This window comes from Theropithecus gelada, chromosome 6, assembly GCF_003255815.1.
Source record: "Theropithecus gelada isolate Dixy chromosome 6, Tgel_1.0, whole genome shotgun sequence".
Lineage (NCBI taxonomy): Eukaryota > Metazoa > Chordata > Mammalia > Primates > Cercopithecidae > Theropithecus > Theropithecus gelada.
Genome location: NC_037673.1, coordinates 167950331 through 167966043, shown reverse-complemented (window position 1 = coordinate 167966043; position 15713 = coordinate 167950331).

The window sequence follows — 15713 nt, the reverse complement described above, 5'->3', positions numbered from 1 at the left end:
GGGCTTTGTAATGTGAGCTGGTAAAACCCTGCAGGTGCTACGGGGGCCCCTGTTTTCATTTTACGTCTCACGTTTGTTTATTTAATGTGTTTCTCCAGGAGGAAAAAAAAAGAGACCCGGGAGGGGTTTAACAAGTCATTTTTCATTTCAGGAAAAAAAAAAGAAAGAAATGGTTTTGTATTAAGAAAATTAGCATCGAGCGGGACCGCAGGAGCCCTGCCGGCGACAGGAAGCACACATGGCCTGGGAGGATATGTTTCTTGAGACTAATTCCCCAAAGACGCCTGTTCAGGATCCGACATACCTGGGGCCCTTGGCAGAGGCATCAATTAGAGAGTGGGAAGCGGTGTTTTCCTTGCTAATTCTTGGCTACCGAATAAGGGTTACTGAAAGCTCCCTTTTCCCCCCTCGGAGTTAGGCAGTTTTGAAAAATTGTAAAATTATGAATTCGACTTTGTTTCCAATCAAGGGAGGGGGAAATGGTTTCCAGGGTGCAAAGCCTGCGTGCTGGGGGCAGAGTGCTATGTTTCACCCTCCGATGACAAAGCACCCACAGCCGGCTCAGGGGCACTTGCCCTGCCAAGGTGGGGGTGCCCCCAAACAGGAGGTAGGCGGGGTGAGGGTGGGGGGTGAGGGGTTGTGGAGACGCTGCTGCAGCACCTGTGCCAGTGAGGGGATTCCAGTTAGAAAGGACGGCAGGGAAATGAGACTAGCCCTGTCCATCCTCCAAGATTCATTTCATGCAGGTTGAGGGCAGTGGGTAGCCGTCATCAGAGAAAACATGATGTTTTTGTCACCTATGGCTCTCCTGTGCCCTGGAGATTGGGTTCGATGAGATTCAAATCCCGGTCCTCTGCCCTCAGTGGGATGGTTTAGTGCTTGTACCACCCCGTGCCAGGTCCTGGGACAGTATTTTCACTTGTTCCTCTTTCTCTTGGTCCTTGTGTTTCCAAGAGCTGCCTTGGGACTGGCTCATGTCAGTCTGTGCAGGAAGCTCAGCCCCTTCACCACTTTCCACAGGAAAATCTGCCCCCAAGCACATCGTGAGTTTAGGGCCATTACTGATGATTGGTGAGGCACAGGAAGCTACTGCACCACAAACTATCGTCTTCTGCCACCTTGCAGGTTTATCTGGACCTCCCTGGCCTTATTCTGCCTTCTCTCCCTGAAAGTTGCTCCTTTTCTTCCATAAGAGTGTGCCATCCTTGCACATTCAGGTCCCCGTGGGGACTCACATCCCCCCAACAAATATATTTCCCTTCTTAAGGAGAGTTCTAGTGAATACAATGTCCTACATATACATAACTGTATCCATTTATGTCTTGCAGACCATTGAAATCATATAACAGCATCATCCAGACCTAGAGAATCATATGTGATCATAGCCAGTTCACACTGAAAAAGGCCTTGTAGGAGATTCACCAACCTAACCATTCAGCTTACAGGTTAGGAAACAGATGCCCGGAGAAGGCAAGCGACTTGCCCAAGGTCACCTTGAAGTTGTGATGGAGTTGCACTAAGACCAAGCCCCCTGAATCCTGCCCCAGCACTCTGCTGCAGGACTCCATCCCCAAATTCTTTCTTTCTTTTCTTTTTTCTTTCTTTCTTTTTTCAAGACGGAGTTTTTTGCTGTAGTTGCGCTGGCTGCAGTGCAATAGCACGATCTTGGCTCACTGCAGCCTCCACCTCCCGGGTTCAAGCAATTCTCCTGCCTCAGCCTCCCGTGTAGCTGGAATTACAGGTGCCTGACACCACGCCAACCTAATTTTTTAATATTTTTAGTAGAGATGGGGTTTCACCATGTTGGCCAGTCTGGTCTCAAACTCCTGGCCTCAGATGATCCGCCTGCCTCTGTCTCCCAAAGTGCTGGGATTACAGACATGAGCCACTGCGCTGGGACCCAAATTCTTTAAAGACTGTTTTCAGGAAGGGACCTGAGTGTTATACAGGCACATCCACCCGATGCTACGTCCTATGGGCTCTGCCAACTACATTTCTTCCTCTCCTTTTCCACTGCCTTGGTGTGGGGAGGCGGCAGGGAGAGGAGAGAGAAACAGAGTGACACAGTTTAATCTGCATTCATTGTAGCTGGCTTGTTGGAAAAAAATTAAGTTAAGATAAAGTGAAAGAGCATCTTTGAAAATGATAACACTCAGTATTTGGGAGGGTTAGTAGGGATACGCCTCTTATACACTGCTGGTGGGAATTGGTACAATTTTACTCCAGAGTAATTTGGCAATATGTATGATGAATTTGAATAATATTCATATACTCTGCTTTGTCAAACTTTTTTTTTTTTTTTTTGAGATGGAGCTTTGTGACAGTTGCTCAGGCTGGAGTGCAATGGCACAATCTCGGCTCACTGCAACCTCCGTCTCCCAGGTTCAAGTGATTCTTCTACCTCAGCCTCCCGAGTATCTGGGATTACAGGTGCGCTCCTCCACACCCGGCTAATTTTTTGTATTTAGTAGAGACAGGGTTTCACCATGTTGGTCAGGCTGGTCTCAAACTCCTGACTTCAGGTGATCCACCTGCCTTGGCCTCCCAAAGTGCTGGGATTACAGGCGTGAGCCACTGTGCCTGTGTTTTGCCAAACTTTGAAACTGAAGTTTAATATGATGCAGCTACATGCATGAGCTTTCACTGAAGTGCTTGATGAATTTTTACAAACTGAGCTACGCACCCATCATACAGATCAAGATGTAGAATATTACCAGCACCCCAAGAGCCTCTCTTGTATTCTCTCCTGATCATTACTTCCAAACAGTACCCAACACCCCAGCTTTTATGACTATAAATAGACATTTGTCTGACTTTGAATTTCATATGAATGAAAGCACAGAGAATGTACTCTTCCGTGTCTGACTTCTTGCAGTGAATGTCATGTCTGTGAGATTTCTCTGTGTTTTCACATGTATTTGTTCTTTTTCGTCGCTAGATAGTACTCCATTACATGAATGAATATAACACTATTTACTTATCTGTTCTACTATTGAGGACATTTGAATGGTTTCTAGTTCTTAGGTACTAGGAAAAATGCTGCTATGATATTTTTGGTCATGACTTTTCGTACACACATATATATGCGTTTCTTTTCTTTTAAATTTTAAGTTCCAGGATACATGTGCAGAACATGCAGGTTCGTTACATAGGTATACATGTGCCATGGTGGTTTGTTGCACCCATCAACCCGTCATCTAGGCTTGAACCCCTGTATGGATTAGGTATTTGTCCTAATGCTCTCCCTCCCTTAGCCCCCCATCCCCTGACAGGCCCCAGTGTGTGATGTTCCCCTCCCTGTGTCCATGTGTTCTCATTGTTCAACTCCCACTTATGAGTGAGAGCATGCATATACATGCATTTCTGAGAGGATACATTTGGAATGAAACTTCTGGATCATGAAGTGCCTATGTTCAGCTTTAGTAGGCACTGCCAACAGCTTTTCAAAGCAATTGTACCAATTTATGCTGCCACAGAAATATCTGAGAGTTCTGGTAACTCTGCATCCTTGCAAAATTGATGTCATTTAATTTTAATATTTAAATTTAATATTTAAACATTCTCACTGTAGTGGTGGTACCTCATTGTGGCTTTAATTAGCCATTCATGGACAGCTAATTGGCCATTTGGATATATCCTTTTGTGGAGTGCCTGTTCACATTTTGGCCTTTTTGAGAGATGTCTGTCCTTTTCTTATTGGTTTATAGGAGTTCTTTATATGGTCACTATTCAGGTTCTTAATTAGGTGCATGTATGGCACGTATCTTCTCCCATCCTGTTTGCCTTTTCACTCTCTTAATGGTGTCCTGATGAATAACAATTCTGAATTTTTAAATGGTTGAATTCATCAATCTTTTCCTTTATGATTAATGTTCTTTGTGTTTTGTTGAAGAAATCTTTGTCTATACATGGTCATAACTATACTCCTATGTTTTATTCCAGAAGCTTTGTTGTTTCATTTTTTACATTTAGGTCTATCATTCCCTTGGAATAGAATTTTAAGAGTCAATGCCCATATTTTCCTTAAGGTTGTAAACTGATCTAGCAACATTTGTTGACAAGACAGTTTTCTCCCCAACTGCTTTATAGTGGTGCCTTTGCCATAAGGCACGTGCCTAGATAGGTTTGGGTCTGATCAAGTTTGTTAGTCATGTCATTCAAATCCCACATCCTTATTATTTGTGTATTTATTTGTGTTATCAGTTAACTGTGACATATGTGTCAAAACATCCCACTATGGTTATGGAATCAGTTATTTCTCCTTTTAGTTCTTACTAAGGAACTTACTAGTTCTTTCAGTGTTTGAGGCCATATTATTAAGCTTATTGACATTTAGGATCCTTATGTATTCCTGTTGAAGTGACTCCTCTATAATTATGAATTATTATTCTTTCTTTTTAAAAGATGGGGTCTTGCTGTGTTGCCCAGGTTGGGGTACAGCGGCATGATCATAGCTCACTGCAGCCTCAAACTCCTGGGCTCATGTGACCCTCCTGCCTCAGCCTCCCTCAGCCTCTTGAGTGGCTAAGACAACAGGTGCATACCACCATGCCTGGCCTGAATTGTCATTCTTTATGTCTTATAATACTTCTGGTTTTAATGTCTATTTCATCTGATAGTAGAGCTATACCTGCTTTTAAAAATTTCTACCTACTTATCTACTTTTTTGGTATTTTTCTGAATATTTTCCATCTTTTTACTTTCAACCTTTCTGGGTCTTTGTATCTCTTGTGAGCAACATACCTTTAAAAATGCAGATTAACAATCTTTCTGTTTTAATTGGAGCACTTAGTCCATTTTCAGTTTTTGGCTTTATGAGTATAGTTTGAATAAATAGTCTTATATAAGACTTTTTGTGAGTAGATGATTTTTTGCTTGGGCAAATATATGGAAGTGAAATATTTGAGTCATAGGGTTGATATATTACTTTACTGTGTTAATTTTTTTTTGTTTTGAGACAGCATCTCACTCTGTTGCTGATGCTGGAGTGCAGTGATGCAATCGTGGTTCACTGTGGACTCAACTTCCTGGGCTCAAGCAATCCTCCTACCTCAGCCTCTCGAGTAGCTAAGACTACAGGTGTACACCACCACTCACAGCTAATTTATTTTTTGTAGAGAGAGGGTCTCACTATGTTGCCCAGGCTGGTCTCAAATTCCTGGGCTTAAGCAATCCTCCCACCTTAGCCCCTAAAGTGTTGGGATTACAGGCAAGGATTAACTGATGTTATTCAGGTATGACTTGCATATAATAAAGAAGAGACTTAAGTTGTATAGTTTGATGAATTTCAATAAATGTATATACTGATGTAATCCGCAACCCAAATCAAGAGCTAGAGTATTTCTATTATACCAAAAAGTTTCCTTGTACACCTTCCCCAAGACATTGACTTAATTTCTATCATAATTTAGCTTTGCCTGGAATCACACCGCAAATCCTTTTTATTTTTTTGAGACAGAGTCTCACTCTGTCACCCAAGCTGGAGTGCAATGGTGCTATTTTGGCTCACTGCAATTTCTGCCTCCTGGGTTCAAGTGAGTCTCCTGCCTATGCCTCCCCAGTAGCTGAGATTACAGGCATACGCCACCATACCCAGCTAATTTTTGTATTGTTAGTACAGAGGGAGCTTCACCATGTTGGCCAGGCTGGTGTCCAACTCCTGACCTCAGGTGATCTGTCGGCCTCAGCTTCCCAGAGTGTTAGGATTACAGGCATGAGCCACTGCGCCTGGCCTAAGTACTCTTCAGTCTTGCTTATTTCATGCAACACATGCTTTTGAGACTCATTCATGCTGTTGCATGTATCAGCAGTTCATTTAAAAAATGTCTGCATACAATATTCTATTGTAGGTATACACCATGATTTATTCATGGACATTTTAGTTGTTTCCAGTTATTGTCTTTTATTAATAAACCTATTATGGACATTTTTGTGCATTTTTTTTTTGGTGGCCACTAGTTTTCCTTTCTTTTGGGTAAATACCTGGAAGTGGAATCACTAGGACATAGTGTAGGTATGTATAAACTGCCAAGCTGATTTCCAAAGTGAGTTGTACAATTTTATTTAATTAAATTAATTAATTATTAATTAATTTTTTGAGACAGAGTCTCACTCTGTTGCCAAGGCTGGAGTACAATGGTGCAGTCTTGGCTCACTGCAAGCTCTGCCTCCCGAGTTCAAGCGATTCTCCTGCCTCAGCCTCCCGAGTAGCTGAGATTACAGGCACGTGCCACCATGCCCAGCTAATTTTTGTATTTTTAGTAGAGATGGGGGTTTCACCATGTTGGCCAGGCTGGTCTCGAACTCCTGACCTCAAGTGGTCTGCCCACCTCGGCCTCCCAAAGTGAAGCTGCACAATTTTAGAATCCCACCAGCAGTGTATGACATTTTCAGTGCTCTGTGTTCCTTGCCAACATGTGATATTGCCATACCATCTCACTGTGATTTTAATTTGCATGTCCCGGATGAGCAGTGATGTTGAGCACGTTTCTCATGCTTATTATCCATTCTTATATCTTCTTCTTAAGTGTCTTTCCAAACTTATGGCACATTTTAAAAAATTGAGTGGTCTGTTCTTTTCTTTTCTTTTTTTTTTTCTTTTGAGATGGAGTCTGGCTCTGTCACCCAGGCTGGAGTGCAGTGGCCGGATCTCAGCTCACTGCAAGCTCCGCCTCCTGGGTTCACGCCATTCTCCCGCCTCAGCCTCCCGAGTAGCTGGGACCACAGGCACCCGCCACCTCGCCCGGCTAATTTTTTGTATTTTTTAGTAGAGACGGGGTTTCACCATGTTAGCCAGCATGGTCTCGATCTCCTGACCTCGTGATCCGCCCATCTCGGCCTCCCAAAGTGCTGGGATTACAGGCTTGAGCCACCGCGCCCGGCCCTGTTCTTTTCTTATTGATTTGTAGGAATTCCTTATACATTCTGGCTGTAAGTCTGTTGTCAGATACATGTATTGTGAATAGTTTCTCCCAATCAATAGTGTGCCTTTCATGTTCTTAATGTGTTTGCTAATATTAGCGAACAGTTCTTTAGAAGAAGAGGACCTCCTAAATGCCCAGCAGTGTTATGCAGGACACGGGGAAAATACTTAGGACATACTGCTGGATTCAAAAAGGAGAAAATACAAACTTGTACTTGCAATTATGACTTTAACTCTTGCAAAACATGCATTGAAAACAAAACTGGAGGAAAATACATAAAACATTGCTTTGACTGACCGTGCGCAGTGAGGTCATGGTTCCCTGCTACTTAAAAAAATTACAATAAAATACACACAACATAAAATGTACCAGTTTTGCCATTTTATTTATTATTTATTTATTTATTTATTTATTTTTCAGATGGAGTTTTGCTCTTTTTGCCCAGGCTAGAGTGCAATGGTGTGATCTTGGCTCATTGCAACTTCTGCCTCCCTGGTTCAAGGGATTCTTCTGCCTCAGCCTCCCGAATAGCTGGGACTACAGGCACCCACCACCATGCCCAGCTCATTTTTTTGTATTTTCAGTAGAGACGGGGTTCCACCATGTTGGCCAGGCTGATCTCAAACTCCTGACCTCTGGTGATCCCCCCACCTTGGCCTCCCGATGTGCTGGGATTACTGGCATGAGCCACTAGGCCATTTTAAAGTAGACAATTCAGTGGCATTATGTACATCTCCACCACTGTGCAGCCATCACCACTATGTAATTACAGAACATTTTCAGCACTCCAACCAGAAACCCCGTACCCATTAAGCAGCCTCTCCATTCCCTCCTTCCACCAGCCCCTGGTAATCACCAATATGATTTCTGTTTCTGTTCTCTTGCTATTTGAAAAGTATACACTTTTCTGCTTTATTTTTTTCCTGGAGTTTTGTTAATGAGTATGTACTTTGATATGTGAAATAAAGCAGAAACCAAGAGCCACAAAGAATGAACAAGTAAGTTACATGGCATTGAGTGCTGTGCTGTATGTCAGAGGCGGGAGGCAGCAGAACTCATTTTGTGACGACAGCTAACATGTATTCAGCTCTGACGTTGCCTGCACGATTCATCTAGCGTGTATCTCACGACCACCCTAGCAGGCAGGTTCTGCTATTATGCACCATACTACACATGGTGCAGAATCTCTTCCCTGATTTCAGGGGGTCCCGTTTTGTCTGACTTCCCCACCACTCTGGGAACTCTCATGTGGGTGGAGACCATGTTGGTTCTTCTCTTCAATATGTTGCTACTGTCCAGGTTGGCCCTGGTTCATCCTTGTATTCATCAAGAGATGCTGAATGGATGTATGCACGTGTGCAAGATCAACTCCCCTCGCCAGAGTTCTTAGCCCACGGCCATCATCTCCTACTCATCGCTTTGCTGACCCCTCTCTAGAGCATGACTGGCCACATCCAAAACACCACTTGGCTGGTACGCTAGAGCAGAAAGAGCGAGAGGGGTCTCTAGGTGCAGCCTTGAGTCACAGGCAGGCTGGGAGGAAGTGGGAGCTCAGGGACCAGGGACCGTGTCTTGAGCTGTGAGAAAATATCTGAACGGTAGATTCATTAGGTCCCTCCTGGCTTTAATGACCAGGGCGTGAGGAGAGAAGTAATAATGAGCGACATTTATATAGTGTGTTACGGTTTACAAAGCTCTTGCATGCACATTACCTCATTTAATCCGGAAGGAGCACAGGGCGGGGCTGAAGCTCGTGGCCCCGGAGTTTGCCTGTCTGGGTTTGCATCCTGGCTCCACCACTTACTGTGTGACCCTAGACTATTTAGGCATCCTGCATCCCAGTTTCCCTACGTGTATGATGAAGGCACTGATAGTAACTGTCTCATAGACTTGCTGTGATGATTAAAGAAGGTAATGCCCCTAAAGCACTTAGAATAGCACCTGGAGCATAGTAAACACTAAATAAAAGTTGGTGCTTATTACACAATCCTCTCAATAGGCCCGGGAGATGTATAGACATACCCCATTTTACGGGCGAGCAGAATGGGGCTCAGAAGGATACAGTCCACCTGTCTGAGGTCACACGGTGGAGAAGCAGGGGTGAGGGGCAGGGCTAGCACCAGGTCTGTTTGACCCCCAAAGCCTGGTTCTTTCAACTTCTTCATGTCACCTCCACTGACGTGCACTTTGTTTAGGCTCAAAGGCAGGAGAAGCTTTAGCAGGCTCATGCACCAGGGTATTTAAAAAAAGATCACTTGTCTAGATGAACTAAGGTCCCAGTGAGGTAGTACAGCTCAGAAAGCACTTTCTACTCCACCAGCGTATGACGAAACTGTAAATAATTGTTATTATTGATATGTTCATAAAGTATTTTGATTTTTTCCCCTAGCATTTATTTGTCCCCTTTCCGGGACAGCACCCCGATATCCCTAGGAAGGCCACAGTCCCCCCACTCCATCAGTGCTTCTATAGGGCTGACTCTATCCTTGGCTGGAGGGATGGGCAGAGGACACAGATCTGGCCAATCCGAGTGGTGTGTCCCCTCAGCCACAAGGATTAGCTCCGGGATGGGCATGTGACGCAGTCTGAGAGACAAGGCCCACTTGCAGGACTTTGGTCACAGCCATTGGGGAAGAGACATGTCCTTCCTTCTGGCCAGGCTTGGCGGACATGATAGTATATCCTGGTACTTCCGAAGCTACCCTGCCTCACAGTGAGGTTGGCCTGCCTGAGAATGGGGCCAGTCCGGAGGCAAACCGAGTTGAGAGGTGGAGAGACAAAGTCCATGTCCCCAAATTTAACTGAGCCTGGGACTAGATCTACCTGTTTTTTTCTATTATGCTGTCTTGTCCTAAGCATCTGCTAGGTTTCCACACTCGGCTGTATGGTCAACACACCCTCTTAATATCCCAACAGCTGCTCAGAAGAGGTGGGAGTAGCTCTATAGGACACAGGAGGAAACAAAGGCTCTGAGGTAGGAAGTGACTTGGCCCAAGCGCACAGGGACTCCAGACCCTTTCTGCAAAGAGCACAGCCCCTCTACTAAGAAGGCAAACTCAGTATCTGGATGAAGCCCTTGCCTTTTGTCGTCCCCTGCCCTCAGGCAGGGATGCATTCTCTCATGGGAATGTCACAACAGAAGGAATTTGGGTGCCCCAGGAAACGTGTATTCTTTGGCTCCATCCCTCATCTCCCTCAATTATCCTCCCGACAGCCAGATTGGAGCCAAACTGGATTTACTTAATTTCACAACTTTGTTGAACCAATTTGTGGATTAAGAAAACAAAAATGAAATCCACATTTTTATTTGACACCATCAAAAATAGGCCATGCAGACAGGAAAGGGACGTTCTGGTCTCGGAATAGATTGAGAGGGGCCCACATCCTCGCTTCTCAGAGGTTTTGCTTTTGTTGTTGTTGGTATTTCCTGTCACCCTGATTCTCACAGACCTTTGGGAAGCCTGTCCCCAAATCTTCTCTGAGATCTGGAATCTGGTCCTTATGTTGAGGCTGGGCAGCCACACCTGGGATGTGATTCCTTTCTGCCCTCACCCCATCATTCTCTCTCTCCAGTTTCCCTGCGATTTCCTCTTGGCCATAGCCTGGTGTAAGTTCCAGCATTTTTGTATAGCTGTTCTAGCAGATTTTCATTTTAGTGCCAATCCAAGCGCTCTATCCCTTCCTTGAACTCTTAGTTAGGCCAATAAATATTTATGTAGCTCATTGGCAATTAATTAGGTGCCTTTGGCACTGCATCCAATGGCTTGTAAATCAACATAGAGATTTCACTTCCCCCATCTTTGCTTCTTGGCTTTCCAGCAGAAAGACAAGCTAAGAGTGGGCAGGGAACGTGATTTCTACTTCTCTGTATATGCATACCCTACATGTAGTAGCATGCAATGAATATTTATGGCCTTATAAATTTAATCGGCATATGACTACTTAACAATAAAGTGAGAACTTTTCCAGAGAGAAAAGACATCATCTTGGCTGGGCTTGATGGAGGGTAGGCTGTGAAGAGCACTCATTACACTGATTTAAAGTGAGGGCTCTCGGGCCAGACAGGTGAGAATCCTGGCTCCCCACTTACTGAGCATGTGATGTTAGCTGTGATGCAATCTTTCTGTGCCTCAGTTTCTGCCTCATAATCTAGAAAAAGCAATAGCACTTGACCAAACCCTAAAACAGTGATGAGGCACAGGAAGCATCCTCTAAATGTCAGCTATCACTATTTTATTATTTCTTCCAAATAAGCCTTACCTTCCTAAGAAATACACATGCTGATACACAGGTAGTCTTTACCGCACCCAGTTTTTGTCTAGAGTATCAGATTCTTATCTTTAAAACATGAATAACCTGAATGGTTGTGGCTTTTTTTCTCCTCATTGTACACGTTAAAGGAAGAAAAAAGAAGCTGATCAAAACCAATAAAAAAATACAAACAGAAGAAAAATCTGGAATAAACCAATGTAAGCAAAATAGGAGAACCTGAGGGAGTATGAGGAAGGTTGCCCAATATATCCATGAAGTAAAAGAGAGATGGGGGAGATGGCCATCAATTAAAATTAATTAAACATTTTAAATGATCTCTCATGCTGACCTCACGCTCCAGATGCCTGAAACAAAGAAAAGAAATGCAGATAATTGGGTCTTCGTGACATTTTTCCAACTGGCCACTTTCCCCGTAACAAGACCAAGCCTGTCTCTTCCATTGTACTCTTGTGGGCTACCTGGGTCAGAACCTGAAATCCTGGCTCAGAAGTGCTGAGGCCCGGCGAGTAGCTGTCTAGACCCAACTCCCCGGCTGGGTGGATTAAACTTACTGCACCCTGAGTCTCTGCGTTTCTTGCCAACTCCAGCCTAGCTGTGTATGCTAAGCCTCCGTTTCTCACCTGGAGAACTGCAGTGCTTGCTAAGTGGTCTTGTTTGTTATCCTCTGAAATCACCTTGTTTTGACTTTTCTACTTGTTTTTTATTTGTTTCCCCCATTAGCCTATAAACTTCTCATTCTCAGCAGCTGGCACATGCATGGCCCAATAAATATTTCCCGATTGAATGGAAGGAGCTGTGAATAGTGGCCTCCTCAAGCAAAGGACATTTTATCTCCCAAAGGGAAATCTACTTTGTCGATATGAAAGTGAGCTTCTTAATAGGTCTATGGGGCCACATTTTGCTAACCCCATTCAAATTATAACAGACTTCAAAGTCATAAAGGGAGTAATATGCTTCCTTTTAAGTGTGTAATTTGTATTTTTTCACACCCAGGAATGGAAAACAGGGAGTGAAATATCCCCCAATTATTATTTTGTGCTTTTGAGGCAGGCTGGCCCACTCACCTATGGGGACTCTGGTGGCCAAGCACCTCCCACCTTATTCTTGGCAATTGTTTTCATCTGCCTCCCTTCACACTGGCCCTAGCTCAGGTCTGGAATCTGCCCAGGGTCTGACCTCTGAGTGTCTGTCTCGTGCAATTCTGCTGCCTTGGTATTGACGCTCAGGACATGGAAATATACTGTCTGCCACATTCATGACCATCCTGGATGACATGTCAAGGCATCTTAGTGCACCCCTGAGTCCCTTGGAGGGAAATGGCCCCAGGCTACTTCCAGTTTGAGGTAGCTCTGTTCTGGATCACTTGGTCCTCCCCTCTCCCTCCTGCCACTGCTGATTGCATCGTGGTGATCACCCCAAGGTCATCCCAAAGGCAGGTTGGTGTGTAGAGCCTGGCTTGGCACAGGAGGCCCCAGCCAATGAGATGAGTCAGCCATATCCCACCCACTCCTCCTGGGATTTGACTTGGGGAATGTGGACAGAATCACACAGTCAGTAGAAGCTGGAAAGTAGGCGGGAGTTCCCCATGAGGTAGGGACAAATCAGAGTTATGATGAATCAGAAGCAGAAGCGCCAAGTTGAAGAAGAGATACAAAGCTTGGAAGCAGGAAGAGATGGAGCAGACACACGAAAGAAGCCAACACTGGAGAGGGGCAAAGTAAAGGTGGCGTGCTAGAGGAAAGCTCCAGGATTCCTGCAGCTGGGCAGGAGCCACCCTGAACTCTCAAAGACCTCCCTGTTCCAGTCTCTGCAATCCCAGGTCCTGGTATGTCCCCGGATTTGTGGGGAGATTCTGGCTCCTTTGTAGTACCACAATAAACCCTCATTGCCCGAATTATCCCAAGTGACTCCCTGTTCTTTATGGGCTCACAAGCCAACACACCAAAAGTAGCCACCATCAATGGGTTAGGGGCCCACACCAGCATTGGGGGGACAGGGGAAGTGTATAAATAGCTAGCTCCTCTCAAAGGTTCTAATACCCATAGAGGTGGTTTAACTCCTTAAAGGTCTAAGCTCCGTTTTCTTTTCTTTTTTTTTTTTTTTTAAGGCAGAGTCTCACTCTGTCACCGAGGCTGGAGTGCAATGGCGAGATCTTGGCTCACTGCAACCTCTGCCTCTCAGGTTCAAGAGAGTCTCCTGCCTCAGTCTCCCAAGTAGCTGGGATTACAGACATGTGCTATGACGCCTGGCTATTTTTTGTATTTTTAGTAGAGATGGGGTTTCACCATGTTGGCCAGGCTGGTCTCGAACTCCTGACCTCAAGTGATCTGCCCGCCTCGGCCTCCCAAAGCGCTGGGATTACAGGTGTGAGCCACCGTGCCTGGCCTCATTTTCTTTTTTAAAAAATGTATCCCTTAATTTTGTATACATATATAAAATATCTATTTTATCAATATATTTATAAATGTATCTTATATATAATATAAACATATAAGTATATATAACTATAATATAAACATACATAACTACTCTATGGCAATATGTAACTATAAATGCAAGCAACTATCAATCAGACCCTTCCTGTAGGACTCTTGCTAAAATAGCTGGAAATGTGAAAAAATAGATTCTGGTCCCAACCCCCTGTCAAATATTCAAAGTGGGAAATTGGGATCATAATTTGCAAAGACTTTTTCCATCCCAAAAGGCAATTGATTAAACCCTCCTGGCAAACAAATTGCTGTGCCATCTCCTGTAAGTCAGATGTCCTCTGAGATTAGTGTAATTGAAACCCTCATGACTATCCAAAGATTTGAGGTGGTTCTAATAATTGGTGCATGTATAATAGCTCCATCAAAATAGAAAACAAAAAAATCAGAGAAAGGGGAAAATAAATAACCCAAAACAATGAGGCTGATAAAATTCCAATAATGAACAACCATAAGTTTCCTGGAGGTAATGGGAAAAAGGAGAGGTCCTAGATAAAAAATGATCATTGTTTAATCAAAATAAATTAATCAAAAGAGAAGGGTTTTCTTTTGGAACTGTTTTTAAAAATTAACTCACTCATAATTTCATCATAGTGATACTGTTATTTTTGCTTATATACATATATTCCAGTCCTTGTCTGCAAACAAAATAGAAATTTGTCTTTTAAAAATATTTGTTTTTTAAAAATATCTGAATAAGCAAAACATGCACATAGTTTGAAAATGAGAAAGTATGAAAAGTATATGCTGAAAAGTTTCCTCCCATCCTTGTCACACATCTGCCCAGTTTCAAATCCCCTCACTCCCCGGCAAGCTTGTATCCTTCCAGAGTTTTTATGCATATTTAATAACATAACTATCATCATCAATATCAACAACAAAATATATATTTTTATCTTCTGCTCCCTTTTTGCACCTTAATGTTTTTTCGTTTTTTTTTTTTTTTTTTTGAGACGGAATCTTACTCTGTTGCCTAGGCTGGAATGCAGCAGCACAATCTCAGCTCACTGCAGCCTCTGCCTCCTGGGTTGAAGCAATTCTCCTGCCTCAGCCTCCCGAGTAACTGGGATTACAGGTGCATGTCACCATTCCGGGCTAATTTTTTGTATTTTTGATAGAGGTGGGGTTTCACCATGTTGGCCGGGCTGGTCTCAAACTCCTGACCTCAAGTGATTTGCCTGCCTTGGACTCCCAAAGTGCTGGGATTACAGATGTGAGCCACTGAGCCTGGCCTACACCTTAATTTTTTTCACTTAACTACATATCTTTCAGGCTTTTCCATTTTAGCAGAAGGAAAGTATCAGTCCATTTGGACAATTATAACAACACACCTTAGACTGCATAATTTGTAAATAATAGACATTTATTACTCACAGTTCTGGAGGCTGGGAAGTCCAAGATCAAGGCACCAACAGATTCAGCGTCTGGTGAGCACTTGTTCCTCATAAAAGGGAACTTCTAGCTGTGTCCTCACATGGTGGAAGGGGCAAACGGACTCCTCAAGCCTCTATTATTAATATAATGGCACTAACAAGCCTCTATTATTAATATAATGGCACGAATCTCACTAATGAGGGGAGAATCCTCATGACTTAATCACCTCCTAAAGGCTCCAGCTCTTAACACTGTCACATTGAGTATTAGGTTCCAATGTATGCATTTTGGGGGCCACCCATATTCACACCATAGTAGAAAGCTTCCTCATTCTCTTTGATAGCTATATGATTGCCCATTGTCTGATTGTACTGTAACTTATATAACCAGAGCCCTCCTGGTATTATTTGGGTTGCTTCCATTTTTTCGCTATTGCAAATAAAGCTGGGGTGAATAATCTTAAGCACACGTAATTTCATGTGTAGGCAAATGTAGCTGTGGGATACATTCCTTGACGCAGATTGTTGGGTCGAAGAGAAAACGCATTTGTAAATTTGATGGCTATCACCAAACAGAGATTTTAGGAACGTACACTTCCACCAGCAGAGTCAGAGGGTTGAATGGCGCATAGTATCCACACACTTAGCCCGAGCTAGTA